General features: G+C 39.5%; 1 protein-coding gene across 2 annotated transcripts in view; it reads left to right on the forward strand.

Annotated features, from left to right (window-relative positions):
• Positions 1-651: 651 nt before the first annotated feature.
• The window catches only part of TBC1D5 (TBC1 domain family member 5), a 538,038-nt gene continuing 521,833 nt past the window's right edge, over positions 652-16,856 (forward strand). For both annotated transcript variants that reach the window (XM_045538232.1, XM_045538239.1), the window contains exon 1: positions 652-899. The gene's annotated coding sequence lies outside the window, so the exon portion shown is untranslated. The remainder of the gene's footprint in view (positions 900-16,856) is intronic.

Raw genomic sequence — 16,856 nt, forward strand, 5'->3', positions numbered from 1 at the left:
CATCAGGCCTTTATGGAGATAACACAATGCTTAAGACAGTATCCAAGGTGATAAGCAAAAGATAAAACCAACTCTAGTATTGTGGATTTGTAAAAAAAACAAAACAAAACAAAAACTTTTATTTCCCTATGGATTAGACTACAAAGTAGGTCTGCACAAAGTGCTCGTGAGTCCCCCAAAGCGGAGTTGGGTGTTTCCGAAAGAAAGTGACAGCTGAACTGGCTCTGAAGTTTACTCAGCTATAGAAAAATGTCGAATGGAAGGCCATTTACATGCGACAAGGCAAAGTAAATTCCTGGGGCAGGAGGGCCAGGCTCTCAGAGAGGGTCCCAGGGACTGACTTCTCTCCTTTGTCCCACCCTGGGAAGGCGGTGTGGGGTGTGAAGCGCCGACTAAGACCCAGTAGCGGGTTCCCAAATGCGCGCTGGCGGGAAGGGGTAGAGGGAAGGAGAGGGAGAAAGCCCTCACGCGCATGCGCCCAGCAGCCGGCCGGCTCGGCAGAAGAGAGCTCCGTCCGTGGCTCACTCCCCATCTACTCGCGTCTCGCGCCTCGCGGGCTCCCGAAACCTGGACCTGAGAGCGAGCGCGTCGCGCGTCCCCGCGCAGTCTCCGGTCCCGGGCGGGCGCCTGCGCACGAGCTTCCCGGGAGCGCGGGCTGCGGGGTTATTAGAGGTGGAGCGCGGGGAGGGCGCGCGGCAGGAGGCTGCCGCCGTTACGGCGCGAGCGTGGTCACGTGGCCGCTGGTCACCGCCGCCACCCCTCCCGCCCTGTTCTCTTTCAGGTCGGGCCGGGCCCGGCCGGTTCCGCGAGCGCCCGGCAGACTGAGGGAGAGAGAGAGAAAGAGGAGGGGAGGAGGAGGATTCAGGGAGTAGGACCTGGGGAGCACTTCCGCGCCACAGGTAAAACAAAATGATGATGATAATCATAAAAAAGCTCAAGCCCCCCACCCCGCGAGCGCCTCCGCCTTCCTCCAGTGCAGCCTCCACACGCAGTCGCCCCCGCCCCGGCTTCCCTCTCAGCCTCTTAGGACAGTTCCTCCTCCCCTCGCGCCGCTGCCGCCTCCCGAGAAGGCCCGAGGCTGCTGCTGCCGCCACCACCTCCACCCGTCTTTGCGCTTCCCAGAGCCGGCGTGGGGGTTGGGTGGCTCCCTCAGCACCGGGGCGCGCAGGGCGCGCGGGGCGAGGTGGCTGCTGCCAGCCTGCCCGCCCGCCCCCCTTCCCTTCCCCAGGAGGTCGCGGTCTAGCTGGAAGGCCAGCTGCAGCGAGAGGGGAGAGCCTGGTGGCTGGCTTAGGGCTCAACTTCCTCCTTGGTAAATTTCCCTGTTCATTTCAGCCAAGGGCGGCAAGCTTCCTTCGCTGGCCGGAAGCGAATCCGGCCCAGAATCCTAGAACTTTTTAAGTTGTAGCCTTTAGAAGAGAGAAGCCTTAACTTCACTTTTGGGGACAGGAAATGCCTTATTTTTAGTACGACTTAAGTTCATTCACCTGTAAGGACGTGAGGCCTTTAGGGATATGAAGAAAAACTTTGCACAGGTTGAAAGTTGGTTCCCCCGCCACTGCACCCCAACCCACTACTTTTCCTGGAAAACCAAACACGGACCTTCCAAAACAGTATTCGAGTCTACAAGTGACCCAGAGCTTGTTCGATAGTAGTTATTAAATAGTTTTAATTCCAGGAATGTCATCTGTGCTTAAAGTTAACATCTTCTAGATTTTTTTCTGAATAGTGACTTTCTGGAAAGAGTTCATTTGTCAATTCTGAATTGGACTAAATCCTGAAATTTTAACATGCAGGTTTCACACCTTTGGGTCAGATTGCGCTGGAATTTCTAGACCCAGTCATTCTTTTGTACTCTTTGTACATCAAAATATAGTCCCAATAAAACTATAAATTATTAGTGTTGTGTTACACAAAATACTTAAAGCAAGGAAGCGTTAAAGTAGGCATTGCTGAAAAATCTTTTAACACTTTTGCTATAAGTGGCAAAGAAATTCATTTATATATTTGTTTTTCTCTTTGGGCTTTTCTGATTCCATGTCTTGGTAATTTTCATACCTTATCTCTGAATTCATTTGTAAACTTGAGCATTTTTAATTTTACCTCTATCTGCAGTAGTGTCACAGACTTGTGCTCAAACCTTAATATGGGTAGAAATCACTTGGGACTCTTGTTAAAAATACATATTCTGATTCAGTAGATCTATGATGCAACTTGATATTCTGCGTTTCTAAGAAGCTCCTGTGTGCTGCCAGACGTGGAACCATCCTTGAGTAGCAAGGTTGTAGATAACTTGTGTGCAAAGAAATAAAGTGATGTATTTATCAATGAATATGTTCGTTTTAATAATTCGTTCCAGGTGGAGAGGTGGGTTAGGAGAAGGGGCAAATGGTCTGGTGTACTGAGGAAGTTTGTCTAAGGAGATCCCTTATGCAGAGTGAGCAGGCCAAGTCTAGATCCTGAGGGAGGGGACAGGAAGAGTGCAGATACCATCTCTGTAGGCTGTGGTGCCTGGTTCACCTGGCCTGTTAATTTTCCCATAGAAGTTTTGTGTGCCTCTAGCCAAAAGACTTGCTCAGCTATGAGTAATTGGGTTTTATCAACATGTAGGTTAAGAATCTTGTGTCTGTGAATGAAAGTTTCTTTTATTGGTAGAAGTATTGAGTGTGTGCCCTCTTTTACTTACTCAAATTTGGCCTGTTGAGTTGTGCGGTCCTGAGCCTTAGAAGCAAATATGCAAACAATTGAGAGTCATACTTACTGCCTGTGTCCTAACTGGATTCAGATTTTTTTCTAATGTAAATTAAAAAGTTTAGAAGTGTCATACATTAACCTCATATACTTTATGTACATGAAAATAGTTGTAGTTAACTTTTAAAGAATTCTATGGAAATATAACATCATCTACGTTTAGTACCGTAATTTTTATAGTCTTCATTGTAGTCCTTACTTTACCTTTGTTTCTTCATATTATTAAATAACATTTATGACAGTACATCTAAAGCACTTACTAAGTGCCAGGCACTGTTCTAAGTGCTTTACATGCCTTAACTCATTTAATCCTCACAACAGCCTTTAAGAATACTGAAGCAGAGAGGGTAAATCATATGCCCTGGTTTACACAACTAACAGAGAACTGGGATTCTGGCTGGCTGACACCAGAGTACATGCTCTTAACCATCTTCTATATGTTGCTATATTATTAATTTAGTATTTAGAAAGTAAATTAAGTATATTCTTGTAAATTCCTTTTTCCTAGTATTGTTGAGAATTATGAGCTTTACTTTCATTTTAAAAGTCAAATTTGTCATCCTTTTATTTTCATTTTATCCCACTCTAAAATGAAAAACCTCAATGCTTGTAATCGTTTCTGAATAAGATAATGACATTTGTGAAATTTTATTTTGCTTGCACTTGTTTGCTGGACTAGTCATTTTCTAAGTTTCTATGTCACTGTTAAATGTAAAAGATCTACTTCCTTTCGACTCTGCAAGTTTTTCAGTCCCTCATTTCCTGCCTGTGTCTGCCCTCCACCCACCCATGCATACATGGTAGATTTATTCTATATTCGTTATTCTAACACTTAGGTTTAGGGATTGACTGGGATGCTGACTTTTTATGTGGGCAGTAAGAGCAATATTTTAATGCTGAAAACGTTAAGGACAACCTCAGAATAAAGGATCTTTTAGTTGAATAATTTGTTTGTATTTCATAAAAAATTAAGATATCATCTTTCCCCCAACTTCCTTTTTGTCTCAGACCACTGAAATCTTTGTCCTATTTTGAGCACTAGTTTGAGATGTGATGCTTGAATACCTGATCTAAGACATTTCTCTCAATGTGGATAGATCACTGGAATGGAAGTACATACAGTGTGTGTACTAGAACCTGAGAAGTGTGAGGTTGTGGTGGGGTGATGGCAGAGGTCCCCAACCTTATTGGCACCAGGGATAGGTTTCATGGAAGACAATTTTTCCATGAACAAGAGGTGGGGAGGTGGAGCTCAGGCGGTGAGGGGAGCCATGGGGAGCGGCTATAAATACCAACAAAGCTTCTTGACTTGCCTGCACTTACCTCCTGCTGTACGTCCCCCCTCCCTAAGTTTCATGGAAGACAATTTTTGGTTGGGGGGAGAGGAAGGGGGAGACAGGCCTGGCACTGTGGAGCTTTGGAGCCCCCGTACTGTCGTGGACCAATACTGGTCTGTGGCCCGGGGGTTGGGGACCACAGGGTGATGGGATGGGAGGCAATGGGGGAGATGGGAGAGGGGAGGGAGGATATTAGGGGCGAGGGCCTGTGGGCTGCTTTTAATAGCATCAATTATCTATTACTGAGATAATGATGAGTTTCTGAAGGAAGGAAATATAACAACAAATCTCAGTTGGAAATGCTTTCTCAAAAACACATTAGTGTTTAGGAAAATGTTTACTATTCTGCAAATGTTATACAAATATTTAAAAATAATACCCATATAATGATTATCTGTTAGAATTGTCCAAATTCTCCCTCTTGCTCTCTTTGAATATTAGGGTAGTAGTTGAAGCCTTTGCTGCATGTTCACTTGATGGCTTTTTCATTTTTTACCCTGAGTTGTGCTGTGGGGTACCTGGTCACACCAGCTGTGCTATCCTTTCTGGGCCTCACAGCCGAGTGGCCAACTCATTACTTATTGTAAACCTGAGGGAGCATTTGTTGCACATCTAAATAATGGAAACCTTCTCATTGGTATTTTCATTAATAACTTTAATATTTTTATAAATTCTGTATTATCATGGTATCTGTTATAATGCCATGTTGGTCAGTTACTTAGCCTCACAGTGCCTTACTTTTCTCATCTTTAAAATGGGAATAACTACCTCATAGGGTGTTTTCAGAATTAAATGAGTGTGTGTGTCATGTGGGTGTGTATGTATAAAATGCTTAATGCTATCAGATAAGTGTTAGAAATTATGTTCTAGTATGGATAATCCACAGTGTGGTTGATCATATCCACATAATTGAGACTGACTATATTTTTGGAAATTGTACAATTTATTTGGGATAAGGCTATGAGGGCCAAGAAAAAAAAGTTTGTAATTTTGGATAAAAATACAAAATTGATATAATAATGCTCTTACCCCTTTGGGAAAACTGTGGATAAATATGGTTTGACAGCTCAGATCTTTCAAAACAGGGAAATAGGGCAGTTAAAAAATGTGTCTGATGGTGGTGTGAAAGGGTTGGTTAAAAATTCTCAAGGATAGTGTGTGAAGCCTAGAACAGGATCATCTTTTTTCTGAAGGCTTCTCTGGCTATACCTTTTACTCACCTCAGCTGACTCCTTTGCTCCTTAAAATAATTCATCTTTCTTTACATCTAACACACCTGGTCTATAGACCTTTATCCAAAACTCATGGTAGCATATGTGTCTCAAGTAAAAATGTCTTGGAATTTAGAAAATTAAGATGGCTGAATATCATGAAACCTCCTGTGGATTGGAGCAATCACCCCATAATTGTACACATTAGTTTTCCCAGCAAAATTATACATATTTATGCCAATTAGAATAACAAAGACTATAAAAAGCTTCACATTAGTTCAGGTCAGGTTTTGTTTACAACTTACAAAACAATTTTTGTTTTCAGAGTTTGGTTTTTGGATTTTTGGAAATGAAGATAAGAGTTTGGGTCTCTGTGTATGTATATATATGTTTTATAATTTTATATGTAATTCTATTCATCATAATTCTCATCTCTGCTAGACAGAACTCCTGGAACACAGGGCTTGGCATACAGTAGGTGCTCATTAAATGTCCATTAGTTTGAATGAAAAAAACATCTGAAGATAATGTCATTTGGTCATTGTTCAATGCTGCATGTGGTTTCTGTGGCTGACTCGATGAAACTATTTTACATTGCAGATTTATCATTTTTCTTAACTCAGTTGCCTATAAAAAATGGTTACTAGTTATGAAACAAAATATTCTTAAGAGATTTGAAATAGGCATAGATGATTACAAGTTACATAAACTTTTGTTAAGACAAGAGTGCTTATCTTTTTTGCTGGTCATGAACCCTACATGTAGAAGAATGATTGACTTTTTAAAATCGGTTGAATGTAGTTTTATGTGATCACTTATTGCAGCCTAGCTGTACTATGTATGTCTGAAGAAAATCCTGCTGTGGGTGCATATATTAGATTCAGTAGTCACAGTATGGTAGTTTGGTCTGCTGTTAGAAAAAGCCGCTTTTTTTCTCTTATAAAAAGTAATGCCTATTGTAGAAATTTCATACAAATAAATGATCAAAAATAATTACCTGCACTGTTGAGAATTTCTTAAAGTTCTCTTCAGGGCTATCTCGCTTTGAGAGATGCTGAAAAACAAATACCAGTTTTGTACTGCAAGTATTAGTTTGGAAAGCCTAGTAATAGGCGTTGGTTAACAGGAGTGTTTTATCTCCTAGAGTTACTGAGTTACTAAACTTTTTGTCTCTAAGTTAGATAAAAATGTTGAACTAAAAGTAATTAGACACCCACTTCTAATTAGTGAATCTTCAGAATAATTAGACCAGTGAGAATCAAGCCCCTACTTCTGATGTAACCACCTTGGGGAAGATGCATCAGAGAGGAATGGGTCCCACTTTCTGATGGTGTTGGGGTGACACTGCAAGAAGACTGAGCCCAAGTCATAGGTTCTGCCTGCAGAGGTGTGCATTCTGTTTGTTGGTAACAAGTGGGTGTCAGAATCAACCCCTTTAGAGTTTCCTGTGACAGGTAACTTTGGAGGTGTCTCAGTAGCTACCTAGCAGAAATCCAAGAGGAGTTACTAAATTAACATTACATCTCTTGCCATCCTGGGGTAAAGTAGTGGATCGATTGCCCTGCATATCTGGTAGAGCTTGCAGAACGAGATTGGAGATGTAGAGTTGATAGGAGATGGGCAGGTGGTACCATTATTTCCATATTTGTCTACTGCATTTATTACACTAGGCTTCTTTTACTTCCATGAGAAAGAGAGTCTATGGTAAGAATACTCATTTTGATAAGTAGATGCCAGTGGCTTAAGGAGGCTTGGGATAAATTGCTTTCCCACTCACCTTCATTTCTCCAAGGTAGGGATTAATTTTAATTTCTTTACCTTGGGTTGTGTGTGTAGCTATATATAGATCTACTTTTTAAAAACTGAAAATGAATTTATGCTATTTTGTTGCTAGCATTTGTTTTTCATTTGATATTTTATGATATTATTTATGTCATTACTTTTCCATATAATTTTTAGTGGCTGCATACTAGTTCATTGTATGAATGTGCTATGAGTAGATCCTCCATTCTTAGACAATCTTTATGACAAGTAATGCTACACTGAACATTATTATAGCTAATATCCCCTTGTGCCTATGCATTGTTTAGGAAAAATTGTTGTGAGTGGAATTACTAGGTCAAAAGATCTGCACGTTTAGCAGTTTTGATACAGATGGCCAAATTGCCCACCAGAAAGATTGTACTTTTTTACCTTTACTACAAAACCATTTGAGAGGCCTTGTACTTGCCATTATTAGTTAGGTATTATCATTTTTTCTTTATTTTAACAACTTTACTCAGGTTTAATTGACTTTATACTTCCCTTCTCTTGCCTTCTTACAGGTTTTAACATTTAATGTAGTTAAATCTTGCTCTTCCTTTAGGTATCTTATATTGATAGGCTTTTCCTACCATATGTTCATATAGCAATTAATTTGTGTTTTTTCAACTATTTTCATACTTTCATTTTCAACTTTTGGTTTTCCAATTATTCTAGAACATGTTTAATTGTTAGTGTGAGGTAGAGAGTCCTAAAACTTTTGGTTAGCCAATTTCCTCAATACTACTTAAAAAATGATCTCTTTTTCTGTGGATGTCAGAAACATTATCATTTGGTCTTCTGTTCTGTCCCACTGTATTTTATTTTTATTTTTGTGAATGGGATTTCTTTTTCTCTCTTTCTCATTCTCTCTCTCTTTAAAGTTTACATACATATATATACACACACACAGTATGTAAAAAATACATATATTTTCATAACCTGACTATTGCTTGTAAATAGAACTACCGATTTTTTGGCTGTATATTTATTTTGTAACCAATCACTTTCTGAATTTCTTAATCATTATAATGGCTTTTTGATTAATTCTCTTAGTTTTTCCAGGTAGATAATTATACCATATGGGGCCAGCAATTTTTTTTGTAAGGGTTTTTTCATGATTAATTTTCACTTATGGAAGCTGTGCTGGAATGATTTTCTTAATTTCATTAATTTGAAATATGTTTTAATATGGTACCTATGTGATTTGATCTACTTAGATCTCAAAAGAGTTTTAAAATATCTGGAAAACCACTCCACCAAATGATCTCTAGGGACCCTTCTAGTTCAGAAGTTTTGTGATTCTACTTTTTGTCAGAAGACTCCTGGTAATTTACACAGCTCTCTGGGACTTTAAGTTAAAGTGCCTCCAGCTTCCTTATATAATTGTGGTTGTGTAGCTCCACCTCCCAAGCAATTACTCTGAGGTTTTACACTTTTATCTCCTTAGAGCTTGAAGAGTTTTTCTATGTGGTTTGGCAGAGATTAAAAGACAGGCCGGGCAAAGTGGCTCATACCTGTAATCCCAGCACTTTGGGATGCCGAGATGGGAGGATTGCTTGAGGCCAGGAATTTGAGACCAGCCTGAGCAACATAGTAAGACCCATGTCTACAAAAAATAGAAAAATTAGCCAGGCCTGGTGGCATGTGCCTGTAGTCCCAGCTATGTAGGAGGCTGAGGCAGGCGTTTTGCTGAAGCCTAGGAGTTGGAGGCTGAGGTGAGCTATGATGAGATCACTGCACTCTAGCCAGGGCAACAGAGTGAGACCCTGTCTCCAAACAAACAAACAAACAAACCCAAAACTAACAGACTGCAGAGTTCAGAATTTGCAACATTGTATATCTTGTTTGTAGTATCAAGTCTCATGATTTTCTTCTTCTGGTTAGGTCCTTACCTTGAGTTTTCTTTTCAAGCTATGTCTCTGCCCTGGACTACTTAAATTCTGTAATTGTCAGAACTGAGTGTAATGGAAGCCATTGGGAAATGATAAAGAGACTTGGGTGCAGTGAAGGCAGGACATAATAGAAGAGGTAGGAATGGGGAAGTGCCTGGTATGTGAACTCTTCTTTCTCTGGCCTTCTTTCTACTTTATGATTATCTTTCTGGACTCCTTTGACTCTGCCCTCTTGTTAATTTTCTGGCTTCCTATTTATTTTATGGATTTACTTTGTTTCTTTTGTTTGAAAGAATATTTCCCTTCCTCCTTTCTACTTTGATCAGGAATACAGATGCTTCCCACTAGTATCAGTCCTAATATCAGTTGTGATCAGTCCCTCTAATATCCTTCCTTCTTGTTGTAAAACTATCTGCAAAATGCCCTGACCAGTGGTAGTCGTGCATTCTACCTTGCAAAATGTTGATAAAACTTGGGTTTCCCCATAACATAAAACTACTGATATGGGCATTAATGAAATGAGAGAGAGATTTTTTGTAAAGACATTATCAGAGAATTATGGAGTAGTAACTGAGTGGTTGAGGATTACAAAGAAGATAGTGATGGATTACCGTGACAAAGAGAAAAAAAGCTTCTTAATAGTCTGTTATCTTAGATCTTCAACCCAGATTTCTTCTCTGAGCTTTTAGATCTGTGTATATGATTGCCCACCGGATAAGTACATTAAGTACTGGATAAGAACATTAAGTAAAATTTTAAAGTGACCTTTATTCCCACCTTTCTTAAACAGTTTTACTTAATGTTCTATGTTGTTATTCCTATGGTTTCTTAATCTTTAAATTTTAATTGTGCATGTAACTCCTAATTTTAATTAGTTTTGAATTCTGTTTTTTAAATTTCATCTTTCATAAATCCTTACATACTGATGTTGTTACCTTAAGCATATTTCTGGAATTGGGAATATTGTATCAAAGGGTATGTACAATTTAGATGTTGGTACTTATTGCCAAACTGCTTTATAGAAAGATAAATATTAATTTATACCCCAGCTATTAGCGCAGGAGAGGACTCATTTGTTCATAACCTTGCAACCAGGGGTTATTGTAAATCATTGTTTTTGGTCAATCTATTGGCAAAAATTGATACATTGCCTTTTTTTTTTTTTTTTTGAGACAGGGTCTTTCTCTGTTGCCCAGGTTGGAGTGCAGTGGTGTCATAGATTGCATTTATTCTTATTTATTTCTTTAATGCCTATTTAAGCCCTTTGTTTATTTTTGCGGTGTTCACTTTTTTTCTTACTGATTTTCGAGAGCTCTTTGGATATTGTAGCTTTTAACCCATTTCCTATTATATATTGTAAATTTTCCCAACTTTGTTTTTAAATTTTGCTTATAGATTTTTTTATTCTTAGGAAGAGCTATTAAATTTTTATTTAGTCCCATATATTACTTTCTTACTTTATGGTTTTGGGATAATGTTGGAAAAATTTTCCCTGTTCCAAGATAATAAAACTGTTAACACTTAATTGATACTAAATTGTATGGTTTCATTTTTTTTATGAATAAATCTTTGACCGATCTGGAAAGATTTTTTTGTGTATAGAGAAACTAAGGATCCATGTTTATTTTTCAAATGGCTAGATAACTTTTGCAGCATCATTTATTGAATAACTAATCTTTTTTTAACACTAATTTGAAACACCACCTTTATTACATCCTGAGTCCCCATATGTTCTTAGATGTATTAATATTTCTGGAGCCTTGGTTTTATTCCATTGAGCTATTTGTCTGTTTTTGCGTTAGGAGCGCTTTCGTGTAATTCTTAGTACATTATAATATCTGGGTAGGATCAGACATCCCTTACTGTTCTCTTTCTCAAGTTTTTCAGCTGGTCTCACATATTTATTGTCATGATTTTGATAGTTTTTTAATTGATTATCTTTGGTTTTCTATGTAGAAAATACAAACATTAGCAAATGTTACTGCTTCCTTTCTAATATTTATACCTTTTATTTAGTTTGCTTATCTAATTCCTTTGGCTACCACTTTCAGAATAATTTTGATTAGAGTGATGGCAGCCAGGCCCCTTGTTTTGTGTCTGACATTGATGGTAATGTTTTAAATATTGCTCCATTAAACATTGTGCTGCCTTTGGTTAGGGGGTGTGTGTGCATGTGTATGTCCTCTTTGAAATTATATGTAATATTATTTTTTATAGGCATGGATGATGACTGTTATGAAATGCCTTTTGGCTTTTCTTGATATATTTTCCACTGTTTGTCCTGCCAATATGGTGAATTGTATTTGTAGATTTTTCTAATATCAAATTATTCTTATGTTCTTGGAATAAACCTTATTTGTTGTATATTATTGTTCTAATATAGTGTGGATTTCTACGTGTTAAAACTTTCTTTTGGATGTTTGCAGTTATCTTCATAAGTGCAACAATTATGCAGTTCTATTATGTGTTCTCTTTGTCAGGTTTAGAGTCAGTATTTTTACTAGTTTCAAGCAGCATTGGGGGAAAAAAGGTGAATTGGAGAATCCATCGCTAAATTTGGAGAATGCGAGATATACAATAGGGAATAGAGCAGCACCTGCTGCCCCCCCCCCCCAGCAGCCCCTTCCAGTACTGGCTCTCCGTGGGTGGGGCAGCTGCCGTTTTGGGGGGTCTGTAGCCTAAAACCGCTGTGGTGCTGTTGCCAAACTGGGCGCCGCCCCTTCTCCAGCCCAGCAGGGCAAGCGCACGCAATGGACTCAGGCACGCAATGGACTCAGGCGGCACCACCGCCCCTGCCCCTGCCCGGCAGAGCAGGCTCCGCCCTTGGACGAGGGGAGGAAGGAGAGAAGCCCCGTGCTCTTTCCCCTGGGGCAGGTCAAACCTTGCCCTTGAAGAGGCTGAGTTGCCCGGCCGCCTCGGAGGAGCTTTCCCCCTGCCCAGCTGCTTCTGTCTCACGCCAACCAAACTCTGCCCTTGGAGGTGTGGAGTAATGAGAGAAGGTGCTTTCTTGGCCGAGCCCCGCCCCAAATGTATTTCTGGCGACCAGACAAACCCTACCGTTGGAGGGGTGGAGTAAAGAGAGAAGCCGCTTTCCCAGCTGAGATGCACCGCGGCCTCTGGCAGCGCCTCTGCCCCAGTTCTGTGGCTTGACTGGCTTGACTCCCCCTATGGCGTGACAGACCCCACCCTTGGAAGAGGGGAGGAAAGAGAGAAGACGTTTTCTGGGCTGGAATGTGCTGCGGTCTCAGGCAACACCCCTCCCCGAGCCTGGCGGGGCAGGCTATGCCCTTGGAGGCAGGGAGAAAGAAAAGTAGTTTTTTCTGTGTGACTGGGGTGAATCTGTGGGACCTTGGAACTAAGCAAAAGGGGACAGACTGTTTAATCGGACCAGTGGGTTGGTTTTGATCATATGATGAGAATGTAACACTAGGACTAGCCTTTGGCACCCAGGCTGCTGCCAGCTTTGGGGCTTGTGGTCCGGGAAGGAAAATCTTGGCCAGAGTCCTTAGGAATTGCACCAATTGCCCCCCCACCCCCGGACCTGGAGCTGCCTCACAAGTGTGGCTAAAGATCCCTGAGTAACATATTAGCAGCTCTCTCCTAGCAGCAGATCATGCAAAGACAGAAGTATATGCTCTCAGGCTTGCAGGTACCTGTTGCTCTTCTTACCCCACCTAAAGCAGTAACAGGGCTCAAGTAACCCTTGGGAGTGACAAGATATTTGTCAAAGATTGGGGCACTGTTATACCCCATTTGGGGGTTTAGAGCCCAATACAAAGGTATTGGAATATCTTGGTAATCGACTCCTCCATGCAAACTACAAGCAACAAAAGAGAGAGTAACCCCTTAGCCCAATGCAGTACCTTCCATCTTAAACTAGTGGAGGGCAGTGGAGTCACTCACACAAGAGTGATTCACCACCTGGGAGACTAAGCAAGGGGTCCCAACTTACTAATCTCCTTTGGCAAGAGGTGAAGACAACAGGACAGAGACTACCCAACAGGCTAAAACACCTGTAAGGCAATACAGGACCAGAGTGCATCTCCTTAGTACTGTTGAGGAACGTTCCTTTGGAGATTTAGAGTTAAAACCATAAACCAGCCCCAGCACCCTCAGTTCTTGACAAAGTAGCCTGATGAGAAAGAATCAGTGAAAGGACTCTGGAAATATGAAAGATGAGAGAGAAAAGTCACCCCCAAAAGAAAATATTCAATCTCTGTCAGATAACAATGTACATGGTATGATTAAATTGACAGAGGAACAATTCCGAATATGGATTGTAAGAAAACTCAGTGGAATTGAAGAGAAAATAGAAACCCAACATAAAGAAACCACAAGAACAATACAGGAAATGAATGATAAATTCTCTAAAGAAATTGAAATACTATGGAAAAACCAAACAGAAATCTTGGAATTGAAGGAGACTTTCAAGGAATTTCAAAACACAGTGGAAAGCCTCAAGAACAGAATGGATCACACAGAGGAAAGAATCTCAGAACTTGAAGATAACGTCTATGTGCTAAACAAATCAGACGAAGAAAAAGAACACAGAAACAAGAGACAAGACCAAAACATACAAGAAATATGGGATTATGTAGAGAAGCCAAATATAGGAATCATTGGTATCCCTGAGAGAGAAGAAGAAAATACACAAGGGCTGGAAAACTTATTTCATGGAGTACTGGAGGAAAATATGCCTGGCCTGGCCAGAAATCTAGATATCCAGATACAAGAAGCACACAGAATTCCTGGGAGACTCAATGTGAAAAGGCAATCACCACGTCACATAGTTATTAGGCTGACCAAAGTAAAAATGAAAGAAGCAATCCTTTGACCAGTGAGGCAAAAGGAGCAGATAACTTACGAAGGAAAACCTATCAGACTAACTGCAGACTTCTCAACTGAAATTTCATAAACCAGAAGGGACTGGGTGCCTATCCTTAATCTTCTAAAACAGAATAATGGCCAACCTAGAGTCCTCTACCCTGCAAAATTAAATTTCATCTATGAGGGAGAAATAAAGACCTTCCCAGACAAGCAAACACGGATAGAATTTGCAAAGACCAGACAAACCCTGCAGGAAGTACTCAGACCTACATTAAACACAGAACAGCACATTAGACACTCTCCAAAGTAAAATCTCTCAAGACTTAAAGTCTAGAACCTGGTCTCCACAATGGCTCAAGGAGTAAAACAAAACAATAGGAATTCATCTAACAATATGAATGGAAATTTACCTCAAATATCAATCCGCTGAATAAACGTGAATGGCTTGAATTGTCATCTGAAGAGACATAGACTGGCAGAGTGGATAAAAATCCACAAGCCTGGTTTCTGCTGTCTACAGGAAACACATCTAACCCACAAAGATGCTTTCAGGCTAAGGTCAAGGGATGGAAAACAATCCTCCAGGCAAATGGGTGTCAAAAGATAGCAGGGATAGCTATATTTATTTCAGATAACATAAGCTTTAAAATAGCAAAAGTAAGAAAGGACAAAGATGGCCACTATATGATGGTGAAAGGGAAGCTCCAACAAGAAGACTTAACAATTGTTAATATTTATGCACCCAACTCAGGAGTACTCAGATACATAAAGCGAACCGTGTCTGATCTAAATAGCATGATAAACAATAACGCCATAATAGCTGGAGACGTCAACACCCTACTGAATGAACTGGACAGATCTTCCAAACAAAAAATAAGCAAAGAAATAATGGACTTAAGTAGAGCTCTAGAACAAAAGGGTCTGACAGACTTCTATAGAACATTCCATTCAAATAAAGCCGAATACAAATTCTTCTCATCAGCTCATGGAACTCTCTGCAAAATTGATCACATAATAGGCCACAAATCAGACCTCAGCAAATTCAAAAAAATAGAAATAATACCGTATATCTCCTCAGATCATAGTGGTATAAAGTTAGAGTTCAATTCCAACAGATATATTCACCACCTCACAAAGTGACGGAAACTAAACAATCTATTGTTGAATAACTATTGGGTAAACGAGGAAATACAGAGAGAAATCAAAACATTCTTTTTTAACTAAATGATAATTGGGACACAAGTTATTAAAATCTGTGGGATTCAACAAAAGCATTCCTCAGAGGAAAACTAATAGCATTAAATGCTCACATCCAAAAAAACCCCAGAAAGCTCAAATATCAACAATCTAATAAACAGTCTCAAGGAATTGGAAAAGGAAGAGCAAATCAAATCCAAACCTAGCAGAAGAAAGGAAATAACCAAGATCAAAGCAGAACTCAATGAAATTGAGAATAAAAGAACTATACAGAAGATCAATAAAACCAAAAGCTGTTTTTTCAAAAAGATAAACAAAATTGACAGCCCTCTTGCCAGATTGACAAGAACTCAAATGGAAAGGAGTCTAATAAACTCAATTAGAAATGAAAAAGGAGAGGTCACAACAGACACCACGGAAATACAAAATATTATCTTTGAATACTATAAAAACCTATATGCCCCAAACTACATAATGTGGCGGAAATGGACAAATTCCTGGAAACATACACCCTCCCTAAGTTCACCCAGGAGGAATTAGAATTCCTGAACAGACCAATATCAAGCGCAGAAGTTGGAGCAGTAATTAAAAGCCTTCCAAAAAGGAAAAGTCCTGGACCAGATGGCTGTACTTCCCAGTTCCACCCAACATACAAAGAAGAACTCATATGTATACTACAGAAATTATTCCACAACATTGAGGAAGATAGTATCCTCCCCAACTCATTCTACGAAGCCAATATCACCTTGATACCCAAACCAGGAAAGGACATAACAAAAAAAGAAAACTACAGACCAATGTCCCTCATCAATATTGATGCAAAAATCCTCAACAAAATTTTAGCAAATTGAATCCAACAGCTATTAAAGAAAATAATTGACCATGACCAGGTGGGCTTTATACCAGAGATGCAAGACTGGTTCAATATATGCAAACCTATAAATGCAATTCACCTCATAAATAAAAGCAAGAACAAAGACCATATGATTCTCTTAATTGATGCAGAAAAAGCATTTGACAAAGTCTAGCATAACTTTATGATAAAAACTCTTAGCAAAATAGGCATAAAATTATCAAGGCTATATACGATAATTAAAATTAAATACGATAATTAAAATTATCAAGGCCATATATGATAAACTCATAGTCAATATCATTCTGAATGGGGAAAAATTGAAACCATTCCCACTTAGCTCTGAAGCCAGACAAGGATGCCCACTATCCCCACTTCTATTCAACATAGTGCTCGAAGTCTTTGCTAGAGCAATTAGACAAGAGAGGGGAATTAAGGGCATCCAAATGGGGGTAGAGGAGATCAAACTCCCACTCTTTGCTGATGATATGATATTATATCTAGAAAACCCCAAGGATTCAACCAAGAGACTCCTGGAATTGATAAATGAATTAAGTAAAATCTCAGGATACAAAATCAATACACACAAATTAGAGGCATTCTTATATGCCAATAACAGTCAAGCTGAAATTCAAATAAAAAACAAAGTACCTTTTACAATAGCCTCAAAGAAAATTAAATATCTAGGAATATATTTAACGAAAGAGGTGAGAGACATATACAGGGAGAACTATGAAACACTAAGAAAAGAAATTGTAGAAGGTGCGAACAGATGGAAAAATCTACCTTGCTCTTGGATTGGTAGAATCAACATCATTAAAATGTCCATGCTACCTAAAATGATCTACAGAATTAATACATTCCCTATCAAAGTACCATCATCATTCTTTACAGGTCTAGAAAAAATGATTCTACGCTTTGTATGTAACCAGAGAAGACCTCGTATAACCAAAGCAATCTTAAGGAAAAAGAACAAACTGGGAGGTAT

The sequence above is a fragment of the Lemur catta genome, chromosome 1 (genome assembly GCF_020740605.2).
Source record: "Lemur catta isolate mLemCat1 chromosome 1, mLemCat1.pri, whole genome shotgun sequence".
In the NCBI taxonomy this organism is placed as follows: domain Eukaryota; kingdom Metazoa; phylum Chordata; class Mammalia; order Primates; family Lemuridae; genus Lemur; species Lemur catta.